Source organism: Miscanthus floridulus, chromosome 7, assembly GCF_019320115.1.
Source record: "Miscanthus floridulus cultivar M001 chromosome 7, ASM1932011v1, whole genome shotgun sequence".
Classification (NCBI taxonomy): Eukaryota; Viridiplantae; Streptophyta; class Magnoliopsida; order Poales; family Poaceae; genus Miscanthus; species Miscanthus floridulus.
The window spans coordinates 28,669,646-28,690,852 of record NC_089586.1 but is presented as its reverse complement, the minus strand read 5'-3'; the positions used below and the strand labels follow the sequence as shown (position 1 = coordinate 28,690,852).

The 21,207-nt window shown below is 47.0% G+C and overlaps 1 long non-coding RNA gene and 1 pseudogene across 2 annotated transcripts; one reads left to right on the top strand and one right to left on the bottom strand.

The window, feature by feature from the left end:
* Positions 1 to 9,948: 9,948 nt before the first annotated feature.
* LOC136466771 (uncharacterized) lies at positions 9,949 to 14,712 on the bottom strand. 2 transcript variants are annotated; one of them, XR_010761436.1, is made up of 3 exons: positions 14,108 to 14,712; positions 12,753 to 13,001; positions 9,949 to 12,684 (listed from the first exon to the last, which is right to left on the bottom strand). It is a non-coding gene; the product is annotated as an uncharacterized lncRNA (long non-coding RNA). The 2 variants fall into 2 exon arrangements; XR_010761437.1 differs by having other exon boundaries at positions 12,753 to 12,940; positions 14,108 to 14,706.
* A 1,153-nt stretch (positions 14,713 to 15,865) lies between these two features.
* Positions 15,866 to 16,984, top strand: LOC136466769 (peroxiredoxin-2E-2, chloroplastic-like; annotated as a pseudogene).
* The last annotated feature ends 4,223 nt before the right edge of the window (positions 16,985 to 21,207 follow it).

Genomic DNA, 21,207 nt, shown 5'->3' with positions numbered 1-21,207 from the left:
GGTTCACTGGAAGGAGAAGCAGTCCATCATAGACCGGCGCATGCGTCCACCATGGACCGCAAGCCATAGACCACAGCCCAGTGGGGGCCCAAGGTTGTGACGTGGCTGCGTCACAGCATGCCACGTGTCCGGGTCAGCTCGGCCCAGACCAGCCCAACCCGAGCCCACCAGAGCCCGTTTGAGACCCAGTCCGAGTTGAACGTTTACCGTTGACCTGGCCCCACATATCAGTGGCACAGACACTCTGGACCCACATGTCAGATGATGACGCCATGCTGACATCATGCGGGACCCACATGTCAGAAGCCAACACAGCTAGGGTGACGTCATGCTGACGTCACGATGACATCAGCTGCTGACGTCAGCAGCCCTAGACCCACACGTCAGTGACCCTAAACGTTGACCATTGACCATTGACTCATCCGTTGACTGACATTGACTTTGACTGGACCCACATGTCAGTGACCCAAGAGTCCCTGGACCCACCTATCGGAACTGATTAGGAATGAAAGCAGGAACGGGAAATTCCCATACCAACCGACACCGAATACGGAAATTCCCGACCGGATATCATTTTCTCAGGATAAAATGGGTTCAGGAAGAAATACGGGAAAATTCGGCAAATCCGGGATCAAAATCGGTTAGAGTGATTTCCCGACCGAATTAGCGGATCCCGTATTTGCTCAGGAAAATTCCCATGGGAAATTCCTGTTTTTAAGGCCTGCAAACAGCCCAACATTCCATCGTTCCATGCTTGGCCCAGTGATACCGTCAGGAACAGTGAGCTGACATGTCATGCATGCTGCCCATCGTTGCTTGGCCTAGGAATTCACGCATGGAGCACAGGAGCAGCAAGGTTTGGCCTTTGTTCATTTTTCTTTTCCATTTTCTTTTTTTGGTAGTTCTATAGTTTTCTTTGCAAAATATTCTGACGAGCTAACTGTTTGCTATTGTTTGCATATGGATTATGCATGGTTGCTATTGTTGCATCGAGCTCACTGTTTCAAGTGGTTACATATATCGATGTTTTTGTTTTGTGTTACCGCTTCTCGATCGTAATCGACACGTTCCTGTTCAAAATATTCCATTCTCGATATCCCGTAATACCGGATTTGTTTTCCCATTCGGCCTTTCCATTCCTGTTCCCATTTCCGACCAAAAAATACAGGAGCGGGAATGGTTAAGACATTTTCCCGACCGTTCCCGACCGTTTTCATCCCTAGAACTGATGACATTGCTGATATCATGCTGACGTCAGCTAGACCCCACCTGTCAGCTCGGAACTAAGATGATGATGTCATGCTGACATCAGCATGCCATGTGGACCAGTCACAGCGTGACACGTGTCAGCCCAGGAATAATTCGGCCTTTTCCATTTTCAGAAATGAATTAAACTTTGGAAATTCATAACTAATTCATACGACCTCAGAAAAATATGAAACTAGGACCAAAATTCATCTAAAATCGAGCTTTATGCAATGAACCCATGTTTGAGTGTATTTGGCTTGTTTGAATTTTCATTGCCTCTTTATGCTATTCTATAGACGTCGCTAATGCGACTATAATGCGAACGTTGCAGATTCGAAGGAGAACCTGACGGACGAGGACCGTGAGTACCGTGAGGAGAACAGAGATGACTACACTAAATGTGCCACATCCCACCTAATCTTGTAGCACCTATTACGCATGGCTAATATAGAACTGCTATTGCTTTACTTTACTGCTACAGTCATATTATGATAGGACTTGTATGGTAGTATGCTTACTTGAAGGCCTTTACCTTGACACAACCTTACCCCTGCATACCCTGCTGTTAGGCTAGACACACGCTTACTGCTATACATTTCATTACTTATACTTCTACTATGCTTGTACTACATGCGTGGTGGAAACTGGTGATATCTGGACTATGGGAAGAGTGTTGCGTGTGTGACTTGGGTGTGTGGAGGGTAAGGGTTGTGTTGACCAAGTTGGAGTATACGATGAGCCTGGGGCAAGTCTTGCCATGTGGTGCTACCTGGGCACCCCTAGAAATGGATACCTGTGGTGGGTAAAGGGTATATGAGGTGGTCCCGGGTGCAAACCTGTGATGGGAGGAGCCCGGGGTGGAGGTGTTGTGGTGGCATGGTAAATGGACACCCTAATGAAGACATTCTGGCTTGGTCATCCCTAAGGATTTACTAGTACTCAGATTCATCAGGAAGCCTTACATACCACTCGCCCTATATGGTGCGGGACGGCCAGACTACTTGGTAGGATATTGCCACTACTGCTAGGTTGATAGCGGATAGTGTAAGGAGGTACGGGGCGTGGAGGATTTCCCCCACACCCTACTGAGACTTCATGGAGACCTTGTGGACCCGGCTCATGACTCATAGTTTTAGCCACCCCAGACTTGACTTAGGGTGTACCAGGGCTGAATGATAGAGTGGCATTATCCTAGGCTAGCAAGCGGCTGAAATCAGCCTAGTTGACGACGGTCAGCGAGGAAGGCGGATCTTGTGGTTATGTAAAACCTCTGCACAGTGTATGGTTGATCGATCGATACATGTGCCGACTTGTCGGCTATGGACCTTTTCTGGGTTTCGCTTAAACTAGATAGTGAGATGAGTCCTTCTCTCCTTCCCCCCGTGAGAGAGTGTTGGGCGTAGCCAGGGGCTACAGGCCTTGAGACGGTGCCGAGAGGGAGTTGGCCTATCGACTAAGCGATGGTATGGTGATGGTGTGGAGATGGTGGTGTATCGATCCCAGGATTGAAACCTGGCTCCAGAAAGGAAATGGGGTGGAATGTGTGTGGGAATGGTGTTAAAACTTGACTATACTATTATATACTTGATATGCTAATATATACATAGGAAACCTAGCCTTATAGGTTCCTTTTGATTATATCCAACTTGTATCCAATTTCCACAATGCAATGCTCATAGGGTGGGAGTGGTCAGTACAAATTGTACTGATAAATTTTGGCACATAGGTTCTGCTGAGGAGTATAGCTCTGAAGAGTTTGATGGTTGAGGGGTTCATGCCTACACTCAAGTTTGGCGATCTTATCTTCAAGCTGTTCTGAATGAATGCTACTTTTGATTCTGCCAATGCGGCGATGTAATAAATTATGTAATTCCGCACTATTTGTACTCTGATATTATCGTTGTATGGATGTGGTATTCGACTAGAAAATTGGGTAATATGGTCTACAACGGTCTTATTACACTTCGACTCTATGGATTTCCCTTCACAGAAATCAGGTCGCTTCATAATGTGACAGAAGTCAGAAGTTTCTTGGGATTGGCTGGATATTACCGTCGTTTCATCGAGAACTTCTCCAAGATAGTCCGTCCAATGACCAACCTTCTAAAGAAGACTAAGGAGTTTGAATGGACGCCTGAGTGCGAACAAAGCTTCCAGGAATTGAAACAGAAGCTTACCACAACTCCTGCGCTAGCATTGCCTGACATCAGCAAAGATTTCATGGTCTATTGTGATGCATCCCGTCAACGACTTGGTTGTGTTTTGATGCAAGGTGGAAGAGTGATAGCATATGCTTCTCGATAGTTGAAAGAACATGAGAACCGTTACCCTACTCATGATCTTAAGTTAGCAACAGTTATGCATGCTTTGAAGATTTGGAGGCACTACTTGATAGACAATAAGTGTGATATCAACACCGATCACAAGAGCTTGAAGTACTTTTTCACTCAAGAAGATCTGAATATGAGGCAACACCGATGGCTAGAATTAATCAAGGACTACGACCTAGAAATTCACTATTATCCGAGAAAAGCTAATGTAGTTGCAGATGCTCTCAGTCGCAAGAGTTACTATCACACTCTAATCACAGAATCCGTACCACCTGAATTCAAGGAAGAGATTGAAGATTTTCAGCTTGAGATGCTACCGCATGGCTTGTTGAATGAACTCCACATATAGTATGATCTCACAGATCGCATTCATCAAGCTCAGAAAAATTGTGAAGAGATTGAATATCTATGTGGTCTGATGAAACTAGGCTACAAGACCAACAACCATGAAGATGAACAAGGAACCATCTGGTTCAAGGACAAAATCTGTGTTCCTTCTGATCCAGCACTATGAGAGGAAATTCTGTCAGAAGTTCATGATTCCAAGTATTGTATTCACCCTGGAGGTTCAAAGATGTATCAAGACTTGAAGAAACACTTTTGGTGGAAAAGCATGAAGACAGACATTGTGGGACATGTGGCACGATGTGACACCTGCAATAGAGTCAAGGCTGAACATCAAAGGCCTGTAGGATTGTCAAAGCCTCTTGATGTTCCTGAGTGGAAATGGGAGAGCATATCTATGGATTTAATAGTTGGATTGCCCCATTCATAGAAAGGCAATGATTCCATCTGGGTGACTGTTGATCGTTTGACCAAGATTGCACACTTTGTACCAGTTAAGACCAAGACCGATGCCGAAAAATTAGCAGATCTATATGTTGAGCATATTCTCAGACTGCATGGAGCTCCCTCTAGTATTGTATCTGATTGTGGTTCTCAGTTTGTGTCCCAATTCTGGGAAGCTCTACACAAGTCCATTAGGACCAAACTTGATTTCAGTACCGCATATCATCCATAGACAGATGGACAGACTTAACAAGTAAATCAGATCTTAGAAGACATGTTGCGCGCTAGTGTACTGAATTATGGCTCTGATTGGGAGAAATGCCTACCCTATGCAGAGTTCTCTTACAACAACAGCTATTAAGCCAGCATCAAGATGTCGCCGTTTGAAGCGCTGTATGGTAGACCTTGTAAAACACCTTTGATGTGGTCTCAACCGGGTGAAAGATCGTTCTTTGATTCCGCTAAGATCCAAGATGCAGAAGAAGGAGTTGCTCAAGTGAAGGAGAATTTGAGGATTGCTCAAAGTCGATACAAGAGCTATGCTGACAAAAGGAGAAGAGGACTTGAGTTCAATGTGGGAGACTTCATCTATCTCAAGGTATCCCCGTTACATGGAACTATCAGATTCCATGTCAAAGGAAAGCTTGCCCCTAGATTTGTTGGCCCATATAAGATTTGTAAGAGGATTGGAAAGCTCACCTACAAACTTGAGCTACCCGAGGAATTGGTAGGTGTACATCCCGTATTCCATGTCTCACAGCTATGCAAGTGTTTGAGAGTGCCCGATGAAGTAGTTCCAACTGATACACTTGACATTCAAGACACTCTCGAGTATAAAGAACATCCTATCCAAATTCTGGGTAGAGATACCAAAGAGACCCAAAGCAAAACTATTCCTATGTGCAAGATCCAATGGAGCAATCACACTGAGAGAGAAGCAACATGGGAGAAAGAGTCTGACCTCCGGCTACGATACCCTTACCTCTTCGAAGAGTACATTACGCTTTAATCTTAGGGACAAGATTCTGTTAAGGGGGTAGGACTGTAACAACCCAAAAATCCACACACCAAAACTCACAACTACAATTTTTTGTTTTTTTAACCCCCATGCAATGTTGAGTGACATATGTAGGAGCTAACCCTAGGTGTTGCATTAGTTGTAACACAACTAGACAATTTCATGAGCATGGCATGTCATTTGATAATTATGTTTATTTAAATCCTAACAAATAAAATGTTGCATACATTGTTAACTCAAATTGTGATTTGGATTTCCAATACTTTACGTAATGCTTAACAACTCCTTTAAAGTAATAAACCATAAAGTAATTATTAATCAAACCAAAGAATAAATGCTTAAAGTGAAAACCATTTCTATTTTTGTATAACAAAACTACAACTATTTTTGTTACACAAAATAGCTAAATAAAGTCTCTAAGATATATAAGAGTGTTGTGGGCCTCACATCTAATAATCCAATGGATGAGGTACACCAGATTTGAATTCAAACTCCAAATCAAATTTGAATTCAAACAAAGAAAAACAAAAACAAAATAGAAAAAGAAAAGAAGAAGAGCCTCGCAGTTGGCTCGGCCCGCTAACCGGCCCAGCCTGCGCGCGGCAGCACCAGGCCCAGCAAGCTGGCCCAACGCGCCGCTCACGCCTGTGCGCCCTTGTGCCTCGCCTGCTGCCGCTGCCAACCGAACCCCACGCGTCAGCCACCCTCGGCAACAGTGCCTTCTTCCTCCCCACGCCAGCTTCTCCTCCCGACCAAGCCCTGACCGAAGCGGCAGGCGCAGGCCTAGGGTCACGCAAATCGCCTGGCCATGTTCCCTTTGCACCGCGCCCATGCAACCCCTACACCAACTACCCCACGCCCATGAACCGTCCGATGTGTTCGGTGCATCGCCTGCCGTTCGCCTCGTCCGCCATTGGTGAAGCTTGGACCTTGGGGCTATAAAATGATGCCTAGAGCGCCCTAGGGTTCCTCAGCCCACCGCCACCGTTTGGTGGCCCAACTGCCCGCACCACTCTAAGAGAGGAGGGCTGAGAGGGGGATCTAGAGGAGGGAGGCAAGTAGGGAGCTCGGAGTCGTCGACCACCAGAGCTTGGAGCACCGCCCCGAGCGCCTACTCCGACGACGTGGCTTCCACCACTAGGCAGCGCCTCGCCACCGCACCACCACCGAACGCCGCCAAGCATCGCTCGGTGAGTTCCATTGCTGAGACCTCCTCCTAGCCTAGGGACGCCATCGCAAGGCATGCGCTCGCCGCGCTCGCAACACCGCCGCCATGGCATGGCCACCGCATGCGCATCCAGCCGCCTCGCTGGACTAGGAAGTAGCCGTAGAGCACCGCCGTGACACCTGGATGATAGCTGCGTAGACCAAGAAGCCATTAGCCAGCCGCAGCGCCTTGGCCACGTGCATCGGACCTTAGGCGGAGCTCCACCGTGCACCACCGCCACGTGCAGACTCCACCGCGCCCTATGGTCATCATCGACGCTACATCATGCCTCCCCACTAACCGTCTGAAGCAAAACGGGGCACCAGGACCCCTGAAACAGCCCCTAGATGCCCCGCCAATGAGCACCGCCACGCCGAGCCGCTGACCACCGTGGCCAAAGCCCTAGGAAGCCCTAGTCGCCACCTTGACCCCACCACCGTACTCGCCGAGGCCTGGCAACTCCTTTGCCCACCTCAATTGCACACCCGCGCCGCTGAAGGGGCTCGCCGGTGAGCTCACCACCGGCGGGAGCACGCCAGGGAAGAAGCAGGGGAATTCCCCTCGCCAGCCACACTCACATGCACCCGGTGCACGTAGACCATGCCAAAGGAAAGCAGGATGGACTCGGTCCACCGAAGACCCAGCCTACGATCCATGGACCGTGAACACAAGTCCACCATGAGCCACGCTGTGTGGGCCGATCTATGGACCGAAGCCCAGTGGAGGCCCTAGGCTACGACGTGGCAGCGCCACAGCATGCCACGTGGTGGGCCAAAGCCTAGCCCGTATCCAGGCCCAATCGGCCTAGTTTGGACCCGGCCTGTGTTGACTGTTGACTAGTCAATGTTGACCGATTGACCGAGCCCACATGTCAGCGACACAGGGACTTTGGACCCACTTGTTAGTGGGTGACATCATGCCGACATCACGCAGGTCCCACTTGTCAGTAACAAACACAGCCGAGGCGACGTCATGATGATGTCACAATGATGTCAGCTGCTGATGTCAGCAGCTCTAGCCCCACCTATCAGTGACTATGATCCATTGACCGTTGACTCGCCCATTGACTTGATGTTGACTTTGACCGGACCCACCTGTCGGAACTGATGACGTTGATGATGTCATGCTGACGTCAAGCTGACGTCAGCGGAACCCCACCCGTCAGCTTGGAACCGAGATGATGACGCCATACTGACATCATGATGGCGTCAGCATGCCACGTGGACTAGTCACAGTGTGACACGTGTCAGCCCAGGATTAATTCAGCCTTTTCCATTTTTAGAAATGATTGAAACTTTAAAAATTCATAACTAATTCCTACGAACTCAGAAAAATACAAGACCAGGACCAAAACTCATCTAAAATCAAGCTCTACACAATGAACCCATGATTGAGTGCATTTGGCTCTTTTGAATTTTCATTGCTCTTTGAGCTATTCTATAGACATCGCTAACACGACTATAATGCGATCGTTTGCAGACTCGGAGGAGAACCAGACGGATAAGGACCGAGAGTACCGTGAGGAGTATGGAGACGACTTCACTGAAGGTGCCACATCCCACCCAATCTCGTAGCACCTATTACGCATGGCTAATATAGAACTGCTATTGTTTTACTTCCTTGTTATATTCACACTATGATAGGACTTGCATGGTAGTATGCTTTCTTGATGGCCTCTGCCTTGACGCAACCTTAGTCCTGCTCACCCTGCTGTTAGGATAGTGACACGCTCGCTGCTATATTTCACTGCTTATTATTTCTACTACGCTTATAAATACTATAATGATGAGTGGTGGAAACTGGGGTTATCTGGACTTTGGGGAGAGTGTTGCGTGTATGACTTGGGTGTGTGGAGGGTAAGGGTTGTGTCGACCAAGTTGGAGTATACAATAAGCCTGGGGCAAGTCTTGCCGTGTGGTGCTACCTGGGCACCCCCTAGAATAGATACCTATGGTGGGTAAATGGTATATGAGGTGGTCCCAGGTGTGAACCTGTGATGGGAGGAGCCTGGGGTGGAGGTGCTGTGGTGGCACGGTAAATAGAAACCCTGATGAAGATATTCTGGCTTGGTCATCCCTAAGGACTTACTAGTACTCAGATTCACCGGGAAGCCTTACGTACCACTCGCCCTATATGGTGCGGGACGGCCGGACTACTTGGTAGGATATTGCCACTACTGCTAGGTTGATAGCGGAGAGTGTAAGGAGGTACGGGGCACGGAGGATTTCCCCCACACCCTTCCGAGACTTCATGGAGACCTTGTGGACCCGGCTCATGACTCACAGTTTCAGCCACCCCAGACTAAATTTGGGGTGTACCAGGGCTGAATGATAGAGTGGCATTATCCTAGGCTAGCAAGCGGTCGGAATCAGCCTAGTTGACGACGGTCAGCGAGGAAGGCAGATCTTGTGGTTATGTAAAATCTCTGCAAAGTGTGTGGTTGATCGATCGATACATGTGTCGACTTGTCGACTATGGACCTTTCCTGGGTTTCGCTTAAACTAGATAGAGAGAAAAATCATTCTCTTCTTCCCCCATGAGAGAGTGTCGATCGTAGCTAGGGGCTACAGGCCATGAAACAGTGCCGAGAGGGAGTTGGCATGTCGACTGAGCGATGGTATGGTGATGATATGATGATGGTGGTATATCGATCCCAGGATCGAAACCTGGCTCTGGACGAGAATGGGGTGGAATGTGTGTAGGAATAGTGTTAAAACTTGACTACATTGTTATATACTTGATATGCTAATACATAGAAAACCCCAGCTTTATAGGTTCCTTTTGATTATATCCAACTTATATCTAGTTTCCACAAAGCATTGCTCATAAGGTGGGAGTGGCCAGTACAAATCGTACTGATAAATTTTGACACACAGGTTCTGCTGAGGAATATAGCTCTGAGAAGTTTGACGGTTGAGGGGTTCGTTCCTACGCTCGAGTTTTGGCGATCTTATCTTCAAGCTGTTCTGAATGAATGCTACTTTTGATTCCGCCAATGCGGTGATGTAATAATTTATGTAATTCCGCACTATTTGTACTCTGATTTACGTTGTATGAATGTGATATTCAACTAAAATTTAAATAATATAATTTACAACGGTCTTATTACACTTTGACTCTGTCGATTTTTCTTGGTCGTTTCACGGGTCATCGGTCAAATGCGACGAGGCTACGGCCCATGGCTTTCTTTCGCCCCGTGAAGCGGAAATGCGGGATGACGCGACCGACCAATGTTTGTTCGCTGCGAGCGACAGGAGTAGGGGCCAGTTGTGTCCGCTTGTACCAAAAATAACTTTAGAAAAGTAGGAGCACATATCCTAAGGCAAGAACTTAAACTCGGATAGACAGATCTCACACGACGAAAGTACTATATAAGATATGGGTCTATCTATATATCTGTTGACAGATTTAGCACCAAAAATCTGTCAAATTTTGGACAAATGAGAAGCTGACACATCAGCCATGGAAAACTGACAGATGGTAAAAGAAAAATCTGTCAGATTTTTATTACACAAGACAATATCCGACATAGATCCTAACAAAATACAGCTGAGTTGATGCACGCCTACTGCTCACTGCTTTTGCTGCTGCTGCTCCCTGCGCTGTGCTCACTAGCCGCTTTGCTGATGATGCTCACTAACAAATATGAAGCACAAAAATGGCACATGCATTCATCCTTCTTTTCTGGCTGTAAAAAGTAATGTTCAAGTCAAGATAGTTATTTTTAAATTATTGTTTCACTAATATGAGTATATGACAAGTTGGACAGATCACTAATAGCCAGGCAACTGACAAACTCTAGAAAATCTTTTCGCTAAATATAAACAGGCCCAGAGATTGCAAAGACAAGATGAAAAAAATTACCAAGTTCATGCACCACTATAGTACATGTCAGCTGCAAAAGCACCATAACTAGGCATAACATCAAATCATCCCTACCAGAATATTCTAAAGCCATTTTGGTGAGTCAAAAACACATTAAGCTGCACAAGTTTTTATGTCAAGATACTAGTTGATCTTCAGGGCACACATCATGCAGAGCTATTACACAGCCAAATTGCAGAAGTGGCACAATCATTACACAGTAAATACTTTCAGTTGGGTTTGTGCATGTAATTGATATATGACTCCAATATATGGAGCTGGAGGATGGTAGCATACTTACAGTGAAAAAGACACCCATTTGTCCAACTCATAACCAATTGTGCAGATATTATGTGAAGTTTCCTCTTTTAAAGAGATGTATAGGCATTTGACATGACATTCAAAGCAAAGTGAATATGCAAACAACCATTTTCCATTAATGCTAGACTTTCTCAGATGCAACAAAAAAAAACCATATAGCACATATAACTAGGCTGCTGAAGCCCATCCAGAAGAAAAACTGCAGCCAAAAGCTCCATTTACGGCACTCATTCAGATTTGGATGACAAACAAACAAACAATAACACTAGGCAAACGTGATCACCAATCCCTCATCACATACCACCTTTGAGTACAATTCCTAACTCTATGGTAAACAGGCAAGATAAATTAGAAAATTAATCAAATATAGCAAGAAAAAACATACAGCGAGGTGGCAAAAATATCAAGCATACAAACTGGGAATAAGTGTCAATAAGGAAAGTTTAGAAACTAATCAGGCTGTGAGTTCAGCAAGTTTGGTTTATGGATTCTTTTGCACATAGTTAGTATAAACATGATGAATGGGGGCCAAAATTCAAAGAATTGCCTAATGATGCATCAACCCCTCAAAACCAATCACCCCATGAACCTACAACTTAAACTAACCTGGCATTTGACTCGTATACCACCAGGAAAAAACAGAGAAGTGACAGCCCAGACCCAGATGCAGAGGTCAAAAAAACCACAAAAAACAAACAACAGAAACACACTCACACCCCCAGAACCACAAAAAAAAAACACAGAGACACAGACAAACACCCAGACAAATATATAAAAAAACACAATCAAGAAAAATACCACACACACACCAACAAACACATACACACACCCACACCAAAAAAAGAAAAACACACACACACACACACAGCGACACAGAGATAGAGAGAGACACACGCACGCACACACACAGACAAAGAGAGAGAGAGACAAACACAGAGAGAGAGACAGAGAGAGAGAGAGACACACACACAGACACAGAGATACACATACAAAGGCACTCAAAAGGCCAAAAAAAATAAGAACCTTCATCAGCTTAGTAGCATCAGGCTTCAGCAGCAGTCAAAGACACAACCACAACCACACCAAATCAGTAGCAGCAGGCATCCACAGCAAGCATCAATAGCAGCAGGAAACAACAGCAAACAGCTACAAAAAGCAGAAAAAAAGGGAGCAGCAGCTCCAAAAAGCAGAAAAAAGGCAGCAGCAGCTCAAACAACATAAATGCAGATCTACAAAAAAAATCAAATATATAAAAAAATCCAAAAAAGCAGCTACAAATACACAGTCAAGAAAAATACCACATACCCACAAACACAGACACAAACCCACACCCACACCAAAAAAGCAAACACACACACGCGCGCGCGCGCGCACAAACATTGAGAGAGCCAACACACACCCACACCAAAAAAAGCAAAAAAAAATTGAAAAAAAAAACACGCGTACACACACAAAAACAAAAAAAAAACACAAACAGACCCAAACAATCACACACAATAAAAAAACACAAACAGAGACACTCACTCACCCAGAATGGCCTGCCACATACAAAAAAAGAGAAGCCTAAAGAAAGGCCCACAAATAGACCAAAATAAATCCAAGAAAGATAAAAAAAAACCACTCACACAAACAAAGAAACAAACACAAGCCCCCCCACACACAAGAGAGAGAGAGAAACGTACTTATAAATAATAACTAAGAGCGAATTGCTAAACTGAGAACTTGCTTAGCGTACCAGGAAAGACACTGAAAAACAGTCACAATCAAAAAATGCAAAAAACTCCAAAATGTGGCTCATCTTGTCAGCCAGCCCAGCCTTCTCAAAAAACAGCAACAGAATCACCACTGCCGATGATGGTGGTGACACCCTTTGTGGTTGTGAGCTCAGCCAACTTCTTAGCAATCGCCTGAAGAAAACACCATTGTCTTAAAACAATGACAGATAAAACATACAACAGGGTTGACATTTAATTACCTTCTGCATGAGGAAGCCAGCAACAGCAGGCTTCAAATAATTGGTAACTCCTTCAGTTGAAGCATGAGCTCTGTGTGCCGTGCCGAAAGCATCATTGACATAAAAGGTCAGCAACAGATGCTAACTCAGGTCGTTCTTCTCTTCCTCCTTGTAGGATCTAACATTCTTTAGGAGCAGAACTCCACCTTCTGGCAAAGCAGTAACCAACTTCTCAACTTCCTCACAAATGCAATCATTGGCCATTACAACCTATTTATACAAATATTCTAGCCCTTAGAATAACTAAAAGAAAGCAGATACCAAAATAAGCTGATGTCAAATCTTAGCATAAGTTCAACTCCAAGGAGCTCAGACAAGCGTGGAACAAAAGAGGCTTCAAGCTGTGCTTTGGGGTGACACCTTTTTTACGACCCCGGAAATGGCATCAAGAAACTACTATGGGTGATAGATCCAAACAATAATATATTATCAAAATGCAGAACTTGCAAAGCGTACTAGCATCAACCAAAAGTAATCACTCACAGAATAACAGCAAGAGACTACCAAAAGTAATCACTCACAGAATTACAGCAAGAGACTAAGAGCAATAAAGATGGAATCAGGTGCCAAATGAAGAGGACACATATATATCAGTCAATGTAGGGGGAAGTTGTGTGTGCCAGAAAACAGGGAAAACAAACAATTCTATGTAAAGTCACACACTATTAATTAACATCATGCACCTTTCAGGCAAATGAGCCACACTCAAAAAAAATTTGCACAGATTTTAACTGAAATGCACATTCAGGCACTCAACATGCCTACTGAAATGCATATATACAAAAACATCTGCAAGCCCATGCTGTAATGTTCCATTATTGTCACTGATAGATGGCAAAAAAAAATTGGATTATCTCTGAAACTACCACACCTGATAGCACAACTATGTACAGAGTTGATAACTGAATCAACCGAAACTGTCTTTTCCGCCAATTGATCCAGTCGGGTAAACAATTGATAGATATTGTTTGTTTGGTTATTTTCTCTACTACCCTCCTAGTCCCTTTTCTTTAAACTACTACTTAAAGCAATAGAATAGCCGTGTATAATCACAGCCAACTGTAGACTGCCGACTTTAGCGATACAAAAACAGTGTATTATTGTATTAACTACAAAATAATCTACTCGAACCCAGATCTAGTACACAAAGCCACCACAAAAAAATCGTCGCCCCTTCCTAGACCTCTACATCTAGTGCCAGATCTACTACGCAGCCACAAACAAACGCGACCATTTCAGCGCGCACAACCAGTAGCTCGTCAAACAAAAAGCAAAATATCAACGAACAAACATGCGAAGAAACGAAATACACTTACACAAATCGACCGACTCCTCTGCGACCGTCGGTACGGGGAAGCGGCGCGCGAGGATCCCGCTCAGAACACCACTCGCAGCAGGCATAGAGGGGAGCGGCGGCGAAGACAGCAACTCACCAATAGCTGGCCACAGCTCGGTGGAACAACCGCCGAAGTCCGACCACCGCTCGCCGACGCCCCACCCCACAGCCAGCCATAGCTCCGCACAGCAGCCGCCGAATAGCCTGGCGACTAGCGCGGCGCAAGCGAGCGGAAGAGCGGTGCGGTAAAAGCGAGCGGAACCGAGCAGAGAGCGGAGCGGAGTGGTGCGGCGCGGCATGGCGCAAGTGAAGCGGCGGCGAGGGCCTTGCGCCCACCGCCTGCGCCGGCGCGCGTGCGAGAAACAGACGGAATCGGAGAGGATTGGGGATAAACACGGTGGAGATGAAAATTCATAAGATATATACTCAATTCATGTGCTTTCTTTTTTTTGTGAAACCAATTCATGTGCTTTCTGGTCTTAAATCATTGTTGCTGACAATTTATAAACTAGTATAGTGGACTCATGAAGGTCATTGAGCATCTTCATCTGTACAAAAACACAACATTTTGGAACAAACGTAAAAGGTTGATTAGGGTTCCGAGCTCAGCATAGATAAATTTGTGTGCGGCTAAAAAGCTGATAGCTAGGATTTAAAGGCTTTTAATTTTCTGATGAAGATGCTAATTAGTGTGAGAGATGACTAGCTTACTTGGTTATGTTACCTATTGTCCAATTAAAGTCACAGATTTGACACGTGTCTGTATTTTTCTTGTCTAGAAACATACGACATTATTCATTTAGCGTAAGTGTGCTAGATGAAAATGAAACACCAACGGTGACTTTAGCAATCTCAAAATCTAACGTTAATTGCCCAAGGGGGCTCATAGGGGTCACTATGCTGGAACGGGCGTGTTTGGTTCAAGGAATGCAATGATCCATCGTTCTATAGCTCTTCATTTTTTTGTTTATTTTGTGGAATAAAATGTATTGATTCAACACCACATTTTCATCCCACGAGCTATGAGCTAAGCATAAACATAAGCACGGAGTCATTTCACTAAAATTTACTCAAACCCAAACGTATGCTCATGTACTTTGTTTCAAAAAAAAAAGTAACAAGAGAGAGAAAAACAAACTCAGTCGGACACAAAAAAAAACAGTGAGAGCATCTTCAAGAGACTCTCCATATCATTCCTACATACTAAGAATAGAAATTTTGGTGAAAAACTATCCTCCAACAACTTTTCTAAATGGTCATCCAAATATAGGCATCTTGTATTCCGGATTTTTCGTTAGCAAAAAATAAAAGACGAGAATGGCTCACTAGAGTATGCATAAGATATAGAAAAATTGTTGGAGGGTGAAAATATATAGAGAGTGATTTTCAAGCAAATGACTCTCCAAATGATGATTTAGAGAGTGAGATTTAGAAATGCTCTTGAAAGATGCTACGAGGAATGGAAAATGAAAAACTCAATCTATTTTTTTTTTAGAAACCAGGTATATATTTTATAAATATTTCTAATGGTTTACAACCCAACGCTTACAACGACACCCTCGAGTGTTGGGTTGTAAACCATCAGAAATATTTATGAAATATATACCTGGTTTCTCAAAAAAAAATTGAATTGAGTTTTTCGTTTTCTTTTCTACCGAGAATCTTTCAAGAGTATTTCTAAATCTCGCTCTCTAAATCTAACTCAATCCAACTCAGTCAGACTCAGCTTAAACAGGCTTCAAGGGCCAGAGCATCATTCGAGCCCAATCTGTCCAACACTGTTGGGCACAACCGTGTAATCCAGCCCAGCGACTCGCCGTCCACCCGTTCCTCGCCCGCATCAAAGCAAGCAACCGACCGACCAAATCCCGCCGCTTCCTGAATCCTATCACGCCGGACGCGCCGCAGCCGCGAAACCCAACCCAAGCAGATAGCATTGCGTCGAACACATCATCGTCTGCAGCTGCAATGGCCACCACCACGGCGGCAGCGTCCCTCACCACCCTGTCCCCCGCCGCCGGCAAGCGGTTAGTCCTCTCGTCCCCGTCCCTCATTCTCCTCTCACCGCCTGGCCACCACCACCCACAGCACCGGCGCGTCGTCGAGGACGGCGAGGAGGCGGGCGGCGTCGGCGTCCCGGGTGGTGGCGACCATCGCGGTGGGCGACAAGCTCCCCGACGCGACGCTGTCCCACTTCGACCCGGCCGACGGGGAGCTGAAGACGGTGACGGTGGCGGAGCTGACGGCGGGCAAGAAGGAGATCCTGTTCGCGGTGCCCGGCGGGCGAGCTGAGGGCGAAGGGCGTGGACACCGTGGCGTGCGTGTCGGTGAAGGACGCGTTCGTGATGAAGGCGTGGAAGGAGTCGCTGGGGCTAGGCGATGACGTGCTGCTGCTGTCGGACGGCAACCTGGAGCTGACGCGCGCGCTGGGCGTGGAGATGGACCTCTCCGACAAGCCCGTCGGACTCGGCGTGCGGTCCAGGAGGTACGCGCTCCTGGCCGAGGACGGCGTCGTCAAGGTGCTCAACCTCGAGGAGGGCGGCGCCTTCACCACCAGCAGCGCCGAGGAGATGCTCAAGGTGTTCGGCTGAGCTTTTGAGTAATTGAGCTGCCTGCCTGCCGCCTCGTCTGCTCATTGCAGTTGCAGTTGTGCCGTCGCTGCAGCAGCAGCAGCAGCAGCAATAGTTGCGGGAGCCGTGCTGCGTTCTGCGCTTCTCCTGCGACAGGAACCTATCGTCGTCGATGTGAAGAGGAGTTGTTTTGTTGGACGTTTCGTGCCACGCCCATGTAGCCGGCCATGTGTTCGATGGAAATGTGAAATCCGAGTCGTGACTTGAGCCGAGTGCCTGTGTTTCCGTGGAAATGTCGAATGCAATTGCATACTGTGCCTCCGTTCGTTTCTCTTATAATCCATCTTTTTCAGCTGGTTTCTTCAGTGAAAACAGTGTTTTTCTTGTCAAAATAGTATTTTTCTCTTTCAACAAATCTGTCGAAACAGTACTTTGGCTTATTTTTCCAGTGAAGCGAACGGCCCGTATCTGTACGTGCCATTGCACAGGACACAGGTTGAGAAAGGTATTCACCGAACATTTGGGGCGGCAACACTGTAACGAAGTACTCCGTAGTTGCGAGCAGGGAGTGTGCGGCCCAAGCTGACAAGCTGTGGTAGGCCTCGTTGTGAGGAATCGGGCCCGAGTACAGCCCAACAACGTCTAGTCGATTTGGATGCTTACAGAATCCACTATCACTGAATACAGAATATGCCCCCTCCATGTCCTGTCAGTGGTCCAGGGGCGTGTTGGCTTAACTCAACGGTCAGATCCGGATACCATGGACGGGGATGCGCCCACGAGCCCAATGGTTAAGTACAGAAAATGACGTAAGACGAGAAGAAACGAGCTCTCAGGTTAACTGGTACACTGCACGTGATTAGGCGAAGGTGACACACCGGACAAGCATGTTTACGCTAGCTAACGCGGCGACGTGTGGCTCTTCCATTAGCGGCGTCGTCGGCGTCGGCGTATCGGCACATGCCCCCCGGGCCTTCATCTACGGGCCCCGCCGCCGATCACGGCCCTGGATCGGTGATTAAGGGCCTCTTTCGTTGATGCCAAAGATTTGTCAAGCTAAAAGTTAGGCTAAAATTTTGTTATAAATTTAACATACTAAATATGAGAGTTTGATAAATTTTGGTAGCAAATTAAATATTAGTTAAAATTATGGTTTGTTAAATCATTGACACGGTAAAATTAGGAAGGGAACCATCAGAGCCCAAGAGATCACGTGCACAAAGCGGGAGGCGCTCGCGTCACGCGCGCGGCGCGGCGGGAGTATATGTAGGGGAGAGAAGCGGTACAGGGCACATGAGAATATGTGAGATATGAGTATATGACTATGTGAGAGTGTGAGACAAGGCGACACGCGCAATCTGCTCGAGATACGTGTAAAGAAAGGGACGGAGTTTTCAGGATAAAGTTACAGCGCTTCTCCTTTTCAGATTCCCTAGTGGATTGTCACGGAAGGGAAGACAAACCTATGCTTGTCACTTGTCCATCTATCAGCTAGTAGTAGTCTTTTTTCTTTGCGATTATCAGCTAGTAGTAGTCCTGGTGTATACTGCTGCACTCATGAGAATTTGAGATGGCTTGGTCGTTTGGAGACAGAGGAGGGGAAAAAAATCAGCCACGGAAGAGATTGTCTATCCTAGGAGAAGGGTGCAAACTTTGGTGTAGTGGCTTGATTCCTCTGTTAACGAGGGCGAAATTCATTATCTAATAAAACAGAAACAGAAATGCTTAAATAGGGCGTCCGACCGTCCGGACGAACACCGTAGAAACGACGGTGTTGTCCGCTCGTTCCCCCTACCCGAGCTGCACGGCCCTGCCGCCATCCGCACGCTCCACCCCCGCGCGCCCCAATCCTGCGCCGCGCGGCTCCCCCATCCCGCGCAGCGCCGCATCCCCCGCCGTGCCGCGGTGCATCTCCCGCGCGCGCCCCACTCCGCCTCACAGATTCTCCATCGCGCGGTCCGTCTTCTCCACCGAAGCGACCCGCCGTGACCTTCTCCACCGGAGCGGTGAGCTCCGCGTCACCGACGAGCTCTACACGGTGAACTCCACACGTCGACGAGCCTCCATTCCCAAGCAGCAAGGAGATGTTGCACTGAAAGCGCATGTTGCAAACATATGTTTCAGGTGTTTCAGATGTTTCAGAGGTATGTTGCAAGTGTTTCGTATCTGTATTGCAAAAGTAGATCGGGATGTTCACATGTTGCAATGGCTATGCACATATGTTTTAACTGTATATTCCAAATATTTCATCTGTATCAGATGTATGTTGCAAGTGTTTTCATCTAGATGTTGCAAAAGTAGATCTGGATATTGCATATACATGCATGTTGCAAATGTACGTTTCAAGTGTTTTATTTGGATGTTGCATATGTTTGGAATAGTTTTCAAGTGTTTTTCAGGTGTTTTTACAAGTGTTTCAGACGCATGCTTCAAGTGTTTCATCTGTTTTCTTTTGCATGTTGCAACTGTTGCATATGGATGTTTTAAAAGTAGATCGGTTGTTGCACATCAGATGCGCATGGGAAGCGATTGGTGACGCGGGCCCACTGCTGGGGCACTCGCTCGCAAGCCCGACACGTTGGGGGTCGCTGAGCGGTACCATTTGAAGCTAGCGCCCCAGATCGGACGCCGAACGCTAACAAGTCCAGACCGGAAAAGGAGAGTAATACAAATAAAATTTTAAGGGTACTATAGACCAAATCCATCATATATTGTATACCCTCCCTCTATCTCTAAAACTTTGCAATATGACATATACAACAATTTCAGCAGATCTTCTAACATATCGGCTTTCCCTACAATTTTCAAAAATCTCTTAAACCCTTCCTTCTCTATCTTAAAGATACCTTCTCTCCAATCCAAAGTTCCCACCATATCCTCTCCTCCCCCACATGTTCCCATTGCGCAAACTCTAATACGCGATGGGTCGCGTGTGACTGCAATGCACGACCCATCCGTGCATCGCGCGCCGCTTGCTCGGAGGGAAGGGGTTAGGTTCTAGTCACTCACCAACGGTTGTAGATGAGGTATTGGGGGCGGCGGCCACGACACGGGGGTGGTGCCCGACGAGCAGGGGCGGCGGGGGTGTCACCCACTTGGCGAGGCCGGTGGCGGAGCTGTGATTAGGGGAGGGTGGGATCGAGGGGCGGGGGTAGGAGGTGGGTGGCATGGCGAGGCGAGGCGAGGCAGCGGGAGCCGCGCGGGGGTGGGGCGAGGACTACGGCAGAGGTATCGCGGCGGAGGTTAGGTGAGGACAGAGTCGAGGGCCGGGGCGGGGGCGGGGGGGGGGGGGGGGGGGGGGCGGCGTGGCCGGTTTCTTAGGCGCAGCCACTGGCCAGGTGTGGCGGGCGAGGAAGTCGAGGGTGGGGCAGGCAGGGCGGTGCGAGGAGGAAGTCGGTCGCGTGATTTCCCGATCGCGTGACCGGTCGTGGCATATCTCCATCGTTTCTATTGCCGCCGGACATCCACAGTCACAATGCCGACCCTTGCCACCCGTCCACGACCAAGCCACCACAGCACTGCCCATTGCCACCTCGATGCCTAACTGTGCGGCTCGCCCAGCTGTCCACGTTTTCTTGTGTTGACCGTGCACCACTCCTACTCACCCTTGTGTGTGGCCATAGCATAGAGGAGCGTTGCTCATATGGCCAGACAGGAGTGTGAGGAATCAGGTGAGTAGGGGATAGGAGGGGAGTAAGAGAATAAAATGAATTTAACTATGACACATGCATGAACACCACATGTCAGGATAGATCGATATAAGTAGCCTGTTCGGCAGGGCGTAAACGATCGTGGATTATTTACTGCTAGCTGGTTTTGTATGAGAGAAAAATACTGTTCCAGCTTATAATCCACGATCGTATACGAGCAAGCGAACAGGCTGAAGAGAGATGAACTTGTGTGAGTAATTTGATGAACGCTAAATTCCTATGTTATTAAATTGTCTTGGAGACCTCTCTTATTATACACTGACTCAGTGTATCAAATTGGCATGTGTAGTACAAAAGGGTGGGTAAGCTTTGAGTGTCGGTGGGGACTCCAAAGGTGGTTGCAGCTCAAAAGAGCATGCTGGGAGTTAGCTGTCGTAACCGTCAGAACCTCACCTGCAATAGATCCTTCTCTTTAGCCCTTCAGACTACAAGGTACTAGATCGATGGTCCTCCTAAGTTGTGGACAGCATGGAGGACTTTCAGCTTTCCATCAGTTGCTCTGTAAACCTCAGCGGCACCAAAAAGATCCGGAAGCGAGCTGAAGTTCAACCTGAGACAGCGCATCAACTATCTGCTGATGCACAGCGAGCTAGCCGAGACATGTCTCACCCGCATCGCTCTTGTGAGTTGGGAAAGGTATAGCCTGCTCAATTGCGATGCGTGTCGTTATCAAGTGATAAACTGATAATCCAACTGCGAAGTGGTGGTAGGAAGCGTACTTCCAAATCCTACCGAGATCAGCAGCGCCCAACACGGATGCATGCATGGTGACTGGTGATGGTGGTGCTTTGTGGGCCAGC